Genomic DNA, 10208 nt, shown 5'->3' on the forward strand with positions numbered 1-10208 from the left:
AATCCACGTTGTTGTAGAGTTTCTTAACCCCCCCCCCCCCCCACACACACACATACATACGCGCGCGCGCACGTACATAAATGCGCATGTACGTACATGTATAAATCATGGATATGTCTGAAGTAGATGAAAGGAAAATGCCAGACTGATAGCGCAAAGAATAAACCATTCTCAGCAAACAATAAAAAACAGGAAAAAAAACAACAAAAAAAACGGAAAACTGATGTGACATATTGGGATGGTTGCAGCTGTCCCTTGGTTTTAGCTTGGTGACTTGTATTCGTTGACAAGCGGACAATAGCTTGCTTTGGTATGGAGCCAACCGGATCCAAAAATTACATTGTAGTATCAACGTTGCTTTACGCGGCTTCACGTCAGCCAGCTGTTGAAGTGGCGTCCCCTACTGCACAGTTCAGAACGAATGTGTGTGTATATATATAATCTATGTATATTCTGATTGTTATGAGAACCACTATGGATTTACAATGGATTGCTATTCTTCTAAAACCTATGGAATATAATGCATTTATAGCATTAAGAAAGGGGGGGGGGGTGAGTCGGCAGAACCGTTAGCGCCTCGCACAAAGTGAATTATGACATTTCTTCTACCTCTTTATGTTCTGAGGTTCAAATTCCACCCAGGTCGATTTTTGCCTTTCGTTCTTTCGGGGTCGATAAAATAAAGTACCATCGGATCACTGGGGTTTAGTGTCAGTGTTGACTTAAACCCTTCCCTAGAATTGCTGGCCTTGTGCCAAAATTTGAAACCATTTATGAAATTAAGACGGAGAACAATTTCTAACGTAAGCAGAGATTGGACAGCGAGCTGGTAGAATCGTTTGAGCGTCGGAAAGAATGCTTAGCGGTACTTGTTCTCCTTCAAAATGCAGCGAGTTCAAATCCCACCGAGGTCAACATTATCTTTCATCCCTCCGGCGTCGATAAAATAAAGGGGTCGGTCTATGTTATCAGCTTATTCCGTCCCCTCAGAATTTCTGGCTTTATGTCTCAATTACAAATTTAAGCTCAATTTATTCATCCATCGGCCCAGGTAGGAGAAGGTATTGCAAAGACGAGCCGATTGTGGCTTTGAAAATCAGACCGGAAAGAAATATGAATGATTTACGTCTTCATCCACATATTTTGTGCTGGATTTAGTCTGAACAACACATACCGATGTGAAATGGAGACACAAGGAGTCACTTGTGAGTTCTGTTAGTTTATTAATGGAGTCCCCTCAACGCTTGGATGATTTCAGATATGACACTGTAAATGGTCAAGGGTGCGTGAAAAAGGTGGAAAGATTTTTTTTTACACATACAAAATAATAATTATAATATCACCGAGCACTTTGTTTGAGTCTCTATTCATTCTTCCGTTCATCGCCTTCCAGAATAAAAAACACCAAGAGAAGTTTAGTCAACCTGAAACCAAAATGGCTGTTTGTTCCTACTTGGTCGATCGACTACAGAAAATATCAGTTAAATCTCCCTCAAATCGCTACCTAATGTCTTTAGAAAATGGAAGAAAAAGAAGCAAGAGAGACCACGGCTCTGGTATTATGGATATTTGATTTAGAATATCGTTGGAAAGAATCGCAAAACTAGCAGCGACGGATTCCTCTTCTATGGTGCTGAAGCTCTTTCATACCAACGCAAGGAGGTACAAATGCGCATGCGCACATATATATTTATATGTATATAATCGGCACGCATACACAACAGGTTTCTTTCAGTTTTCATCTCCCACTGACAAGGCTTTGGTCAACCTTGGGCTCTTGTCCAAAGTGCCACGTGGTTGGGCAAGGAATCTCTCTCAACCACTCAGTCACATAAAGAGTTTAGAAGTTTAGTTATCTTTTATTTGTTTCAGTCATTGGACCGCGGCCATGCTGGGGCACCGCCTTAAAAATTTTTTAGTCGAATGAATCGACCTCAGTACTTATATTTAAAGCCTGGTACATATTCAATCGTTCTTTTTTTGCCAAGCTGCTAAGTTACGAGGACGTAAACACGCCACCGCCGGTTGTCAAGCGATGGTGAGGACAAACATATATAAAAGACACACACACACATATTCATATATACATACATACACAACGGGCTTCTTTCAGTTTCCGTCTACCAAATCCACTGACAAGGCCTTGACTGGCTCCAGGTACCACACAGTGGTACTGAACCCGGAACCATGCGGCCGGGGAGCAAACTTCTTATCACAACAGCCACACCTGTGCTTATTTGTCAAAATCCCTCTTTTTGTGTGTTTTTTGTGTGTTTTTGCTTTTTACATTGTTTCGTGCGCTTCAGATTATTTCAGTTAGAAGAAAGAGCGTTACACTAACATAAATTCTGATAACAGAATGACCTCTTGTTATTTCCTTGTTATTAATATAGGTTGCCGTGCAAGAAGGTTAGTTAGCCCATAGCAACAGTAATAACGTGGCTGTTTTAACGACCATGCTTCTTACCCCAGCTCGGCTCGCCAGTCATAAAACATCCTGATTGATTATTCTAAGCATTGCTTTCGTTAAAGTTGTTATAATCGTTCCTTTTGATGATTTCGGCGGTGGTTGAATTAGTCGTGCGTGCGTATATATATATATATATATATATATATATATATGTATGCGTATGTGTGACTTCATCATCAACATCCTTCGCAGAATCGGTAGAGCGACGGGGAATGAAATGCGTTGTTCTGTTTCGCTACGTACCGCTTATATTCTGAGTTCAAATCCCAACAGGTGTAAAATGTGCCTGTTTAGGCTTCGTAGGATCGTCAAAATAAAGTTACCAGTCAAAAATACCGGGTCGGGGCTGAGGTTGATTTAAGCGATAGTGTTCCTCCGTGTTCCTCAAATATCTTAGTTTTGTGTCTCCGTTAGAAAATTATTATTGCTATTACTACCAATTTTGACATCCGTCTTCATAATAATAATAATAATAATAATTCTTTCCACTATAGGCACAAGGCCTGAAAGTTTAGGGGAGGGGGCAAGTCGATTTCATCGACCCCGAAAGAATGAAAGGCAAAGTCGACTTCAGCGGAATTTGAACTCAAAACGTAGCAACGGGCGAAATACTACTAAGCATTCCGTCCAGCGTTGCTAATGAGTCTGTCAGCTCGCTGCCTTAATAATAATAATAATAATAATAATAATTTTGCCACAATGGCAACAGTTTTGGGGAGGGGATAAGTCGATTACATCGACCACCAGTGTTCAGCTGGTACTTATTTTATCGACCCCGAAAGGATGAAAAGTAAAGTCGACCTCGGCGGAATAATAATAATAATGATAATCTCATTTTGGCACAAGACCAGCAGGATTAGGGTGAGAGGATTATTCGATATCTACGACTCCAATTTTATTTCTTCGAGTCCAGAAGGACGAAAAGCAGCATCGACCTCAGCAGGATTTGAACTCAGAACTCTGAGAGCCGGAAGAAATGCCACTAAGACATTTTATTCGACGCTTTAACAGTTCTGCCAACCCACGGCCTTTATCATATTTATAATTCTTTCTAATATATGTACAAGGCCCGAAATTTGGGGGAGTAGCTAAATCGATTACACCGACCTCAGCATTTGGCTGGCACTTCATTTTATTCCCCTTGAAGAATCCGTCTTATGATTTGGCTCAGCTTGAAGAATCCGTATTGAGATTCTTCAAAGATAAAAAAAAAAAAAAATTAAAGACATTAATATTAGCGTGGACGGGTTTTGAACCTGAAACACCGTTTTCATTTCGCGGTTATAACAATAGCAACTACACTATTGTCATCAATAAGAAAACAATTGATTTCTTGTTCTTGTTATTATAGTAATCTATACCGCCACCTAAAGTTTTACTTTTGCATCGCCCCCTCCACACACTTCTCCCTCACACTGTCAACCGATCCATCGTTGTTAACTTATTTAATCTATTTATTTATTTTTTATCGACCCGCTCGGATGGAAGAAGGAAAAACGTGAGGAGTATTTTCGGTTTGGATTTGAACTTAAAACAGTAATTCGATTTAGTAGTAGAGATAGTAGTAGTGTTGGTGGTGGTGGTGGTAGCAGCGGTAGTAGTAGTAGTAGTAGCAGTAGCAGCAGCAGCAGCAGCAATTGATTTCTTGTTGTCGTTTGCTGTAACCTGCAACCGCAGCCTAACATATCCAATCTCCTCAATGCTACCGCATCGCCCTCATCAAGTCTCCAAATTATCTAATTACTGCCTGTTTTTAAGGTTAAATACTCTATCTCTCTCTCTCTCTCTCTCTTTCTCTCTCTCTCTCTCTCTCTTCTCTCTCTCTCTCTCTCTCTCTCTCTCTCTCTCCACTCACACACTTACACGTAAAGTAATATAGCGTCTAGAAAGTTCGATATGCCCGGGTACGAAGTACTCAACAAAATGAATATAGAGTTAATTCATATATTTCTTTACAATTACAAAAAACTTCTTGAGCCAATGTTACTACAATACGTTTGAAAATGCTAACACAAGCCGAACATTTATTATTTAAGCATATCTTAACATCAGTAGGGCTTTAACTAACTAATAAGTTTTTAGTACAAAAGGGAATCTCCGTTGTTTTTTCTGAGAACTCTCACAAAACTATATTATATAATGGCATCAAAATATGTAGCCTTTGTGCAAGGGAGAAAGACTGATCCTGCAAAATTCACTACGGCCAAGCAGGGATGCATGTAAATGCCAATTCTAAAGCGCTCGGTAAATGTAAACTTGCTGATAGCTACTATTGTTTCTGTAGCTGACGTAGCAGAACGACGCAGAAATGCCTATGCTCTACAATCCAATGATGTTATTCACAACCCGAAGCATGTGTTTTTCACACATGTCTAGGTGGAGAGTTTTCCCCGGGACTACCTCCACAGCGAAAGGTCTTCTGACATCCGAATACACTAAAACGTGTTATACATGACTCCACAAATATTTTATCCAACGCTGTTTCGTGCGACATTAAATATATACTTGTTTCAGTCATTTGACTGCGGCTATGCTGGAGCATCGCCTTAAAGGGTTTTTAGTCGAAGAAATCGACTCCAGGACTTATTATCTGTAAGCCTAGTACTTATTCTATCGGTGACTTTTGCCAAACCGCTATGTTATAGGAACGTAAACACACCAATATCAGTTGTCAAGCGATGGTGGGGGACAAATACGCACACGCATACACACGACGGGCTTCTTTCAGTTTCCGCCTACCAAATCCACTCACAAGGCTTTGGTCGGTCCGAGAATATAATAGAATGCACTTTCCCAAAATACCATGCAGTGGGATTGAACTAGGAACCATGTGGTTATAGACCAAACTTCTTACCACGCCTGCACAGTCAAGCAAGCAAAAGATACTGAAAGACGGCAAGAAAATGGACAAAACTTTCGTTATTTATATTGTTACATCGTTGTTAATCTTCTTGGAACACAATTTTTATTTTATTTATTTACTTAATTATTTTGAAAAACTCTGTTTCTGGCTGATGGTGTATGTTGTTGCAGCGATGGTAGCCGGAATGGTATTGGTGAAGCTTGTTGCTGTTGTTCAGCCAGCAGTTCAGTTGGGATTCAGTGGACCTAACACGACCGAGAAAGCCTTGTAACCTTGACCATTCATTCTATGTATGTATGTAAGAGGCAAAACGGTAGAGTGTGAGAATTCGAGAGAGATTTGGGTGCTATTTTTAGCTGCCCGAGTGAAGCAGCCTCGTTGGCGCTCCAGATCCAATATTTATTGTTGTGGTGGTTGATGTTGGCGGATGGTTCTTGTGGCGGTGAAGATTGATAGCGGTGGCAGTGGTGGTGGCTGGTGTTAATGTTGATGGCGACGGTGGTGGTGATGTTGGTAATTGAAAGTCATAGTGATGATGATGACGGTGATGGTGGTAGTGGTTGGAAGTGATAGTGGTGCTGGTGGTGGTGGTGGAGCTTGGAAGTGGTAGTGGTGGTGACGATGATTTGTGATTACGGTGGTAGTGGTGGTGGTGGTAGTAGTAATTGATGGTCGGTGGTCGTGGAGTGTCGGTGGTGGTTGGTGCTGCTGACCACTGGTTCTTGTTGTTGTGGTGGTGGTGGTGGTGGTCACGGTGGAACTGAATGCCATTGGTTTTGATGAAGGTATTGTTGACTGCCGGTTGTACTTCTAATAGTTGTGGTAGTGGTGGTAGATATAATAATTCTTTTATAGACAGAAGTGTTCGCAGTAGTAGTGGTGGTGGTGGTGGTGGTAGTGGTCCCAGTAGACGTAAAGGTAATGTGGTGCTATTCATAATGATGTTTTAGTTTTTAGTTGGGTTGGTGGTGGGGGGGAATTGTTTTGAAGGAGGTTGTTGTTGTAGGGGTAGTGGTGAGAGAACTGTAATCGTAGTGGTGGCGATGATGGTTACTACACTGGTAGTGCTGGTGGTTGTGGTGAAGGTGGTGGTGGTGGTGGTATTGGTAACGGTCGCGTTGAAGGTGTTAGGCATATAGGTAGGTAGGTTAAGCCGTGATTGGCTGATGGCGATGATGCCGGTTGTTACCGAATCTTTCATCGACGTTACCCCTTCCCCACACACACATACAAACACGCGCGCGCGCATACTCGCCTTACATTCACACACACATACGCACACATACTCTCCTTACATCCACATACAACATACCTGACACAAACACACTCCTTCTCTTACGCACATACGTTTACACACACACTACCGAAGATTAGATTTACAACCTCTCCTCCACTTCCACCGCCACCATTTTGCTGCCGCTGCTGTTTCCTTCGACATCAACAAATGGTTTCCCTTATACATTTAGAATTTGAGGGGGGTGGAGAAGAGGGAGAGGGGGGCTGTTTGTGCTGGTTCTTGTTTTTACTATTGTTATTGTTTTGTGCCTATTTCTGGCAAATATTTTCTTGATTCTTTTTTTTTTTTGTTTCTGTTACTATTGTTTTTTGTTGTTGTTTTTTATGAAGTAGAATTATGTTTCAAACGTAGAAGCAAATTTTCTGTGTTTAGGAACGGTGCTATATTTTCGGATAGCTTGGAAAGGTTGACTTCTGTGTTTGTCTCGGTGGAGAGAAAAGAAAAAAAAGCAACAAAAAAAAAATAGAATAATAGAAGCGGAGTTGGAAAACACAAGAAAAAATACTATAAAATTGGTGTGCATATATATATAATATATATATATATATCGGATTCGTATGCATTGTTATAGTGTGTGAGATTTATTCACCTTTGTGTGGATATTGACATATGTATCTGAGAGGAGAGAGACAGAAGAGAGGAGGAAGAAAAGAGGGAAAGACAAAGATCGAGGAAAGGGGTGGTCAACCGACTTACACGATACAATAATTGGAATAAGGAGCGATTCCATTTGGAAGGTAGGAGTAATTTTCTGGTTTCACTTTCATTACTAGACCTTCAACCACCTCACAAGTCTTACTCCCTCATCACTTTCTCGTACTACATGCACGTACATACATACAATGCTCATCCTTACCTATCCTCATAGGTGCATTAGGCTATGCATCTACAAATTTAAACATAACCTTAGAAATAGTAGATTTTGTGAAGAAAGAACAAAAGAAACTGACGTGGAATCTCCAAATCCAATCTATTAGCGACACTGAAAATTTGTAAGACATTCCAAAGATCGTCCATCTGAGATTCTTTAGATGAATAGATGCACGTACTTGGGTGTATCAATCGACAGTTCAACCAGCACACCAACTCAACCACATATTTACAAACACCGGGAAGTCTCTTTACTGAAAAAGTCTTGTCGCTTTGTTAACGATCGGCCTGAACTTAAATAAAACTCAAAGAAAGAATAATACGTGTTTGCATATATACATACATGCTACATACGTAATGTATACATACATACACAGAGACAGACTGACAAGCAGAGAAACAGAAGGCCATGAACTATGATGACAGATGTTTCATCTGTGTTCACTTCATCCAGTTTTCAGTTTCCAGTACAGTGTAGTTTAAAGTAGGTTTGATTGCCACTCTAGCAGGTGGAATCGAACACAAGGTGTCGTTGCTGATCTTGAGTGCAGTAGATGTTGTGGGATGTTGTTGTTGATTAGCCCAAAATCAAACTTTTAATCACGACCATCTCGTCTCTTCATCATTAATAGTATATTTTGGACAACATTATCCAACGTTTTCGCCTTTCTTTGGAAAGTTGGAGAGTGATTTGACGGTTGCTTATTTCGGCAGGTCAAGTGAGCGCAAAAAGAGATTGAGTGAGAGAAAGACAGAGAGAAACAGATAGATAAAAGAAAGAACGAAGGAGTGAGACAGGGATAAACAGACATACAGACCAACAGAAGGAGAAAGGGGGCCGGGGGGGGGGGGACTTATTCGTTGAGACAAGTATCTGAGTTCAGTGATAAAGACGTTTATATTTTGAGAGGTTTAGAGTTCTGGTGCTCAAAGAATAGCCAATCATCACAAGTTTAACTGGCGTCTTTCTCTCTCGCTCTCCCCCACTTCTCTCTAAGCCAGGGGTTCTTAACCAATTTTTTAACTATGAACCCCTGATTACTATGTTATTCTGGTGGACCCTCAAAGTCATTCGATGTTTTGTAGACCCTTTCAAAATTCCTATTTTGCTTTTGCCCAGCTGTTTCGTGCAATACATACAAATACAGACATCTAGAGCAAAATATTTTTTAGGGGCCCATAAAATAGTATTGTGGATCCCCAGTTAATTATTTTGTTTCGTGGACCCCCAAACACCATATGTGGACCCTTTGTTGGGAATCACTGCTCCACGCGCCTACTGGATACGTTTGGCTGGTAAAAACAGGAGCACATGTAGTCAAAACATGTTAGAGATTTAATTTATACGTTCGAACTTGGAGACAATTCACGTGAAGTCGTCGCTACGCTTGAAACTTTCTCGCTTCTCAGCGTTGGTTTATATGACAAAGAGTCATCACATACCGACGAGGCTTACGTGTTTTTAATGTATGTACGTAACATAAACGCACGCGCGCACGCACACTCTCACACACACACACACACACACACACACGTATGTAACATTTTGTAGGCAAAGTGGAACCTACCTATTTTAGCCAACAAGCTGAAGGCTTTATTTTTCTATTCACCCAGTTTTTTTTCTTGTTTTTTTCATTCGCTTTCTTTCGTACAATAAATCCGTCGCAATTACACAACGCACCATTGCACTTCGATTGCGTTGAACCAAGGAAAATGCGGGTGACATCATCATCATCATAGCAATCATCAGCGACATTCTTTATTATTGTTATTACTATATATATCCTTGTTGCATACATGTATATAAGCACGCACTGACACACACACTCACATTGTTTGTGTGTGTGTATGTATGCGCGTGCGCGTGTGTTGATGTATGTGTGTGTGTGTGTGTGTGTATATAATATATATATATATATATATATATATATATACATATACATAATGTTTTATATATTTTATATATGTATTCATGTATATATATATATAATATACGTATTGTATATATTTTTTATATATTCATGTATATATATATAAGATGTATGTATTATATTTTATATATATATATTCATGTATATATATATGCACACACATATATATATATATAAAATATATGTATTATATATCTTTTATATATATTCATGTATGTATATATAAGTACATATATATATATATATATATATATATATATATATATATATAGGTATATTATATATCTTTTATATATATAGGTATATTATATATCTTTTATATATATAGGTATATTATATATCTTTTATATATATAGGTATATTATATATCTTTTATATATATAGGTATATTATATATCTTTTATATATATAGGTATATTATATATCTTTTATATTTATAAGTACATATATATATATAGATATATTTAGATATATATTATATATATATATATATATTTAGATATATATTATATATATATATATATATTTAGATATATATTATATATATATATATATATATATATATAATATATATATATATATATAGATGCTATTGTGCAAAAGTGTCGTGAGCCCAAAATGTTGCTTTTTTCAGAAAATGAAAAAAATAATTTCACCATTCCATAGTAAAAGCGTTGTACAACACTTCGACAATTTTTGGTATCTTGGCATCTGAAGCAGCTGGAGATACAATAGTTTGACTAAAAGAACCGGCTATTGCAAGCAAACATAAATATT

The 10208-nt window shown here is 38.7% G+C and overlaps 1 protein-coding gene across 3 annotated transcripts in view; it reads left to right on the forward strand.

The window, feature by feature from the left end:
- Positions 1–10208, forward strand: part of LOC106872611 (protein dachsous) — a 685945-nt gene that overhangs the window by 55965 nt on the left and 619772 nt on the right. Inside the window, exon 1 of one of the 3 annotated variants that reach the window (XM_089355782.1) lies at positions 6746–7367. The exons of the other annotated variants lie outside the window; for them this stretch is intronic. The gene's annotated coding sequence lies outside the window, so the exon portion shown is untranslated. Of the gene's footprint in view, positions 1–6745; positions 7368–10208 lie in introns of those variants that run through there. 3 annotated transcript variants of the gene reach the window in all.

The sequence above is a fragment of the Octopus bimaculoides genome, chromosome 7, assembly GCF_046866305.1.
Source record: "Octopus bimaculoides isolate indiv1 chromosome 7, ASM4686630v1, whole genome shotgun sequence".
In the NCBI taxonomy this organism is placed as follows: domain Eukaryota; kingdom Metazoa; phylum Mollusca; class Cephalopoda; order Octopoda; family Octopodidae; genus Octopus; species Octopus bimaculoides.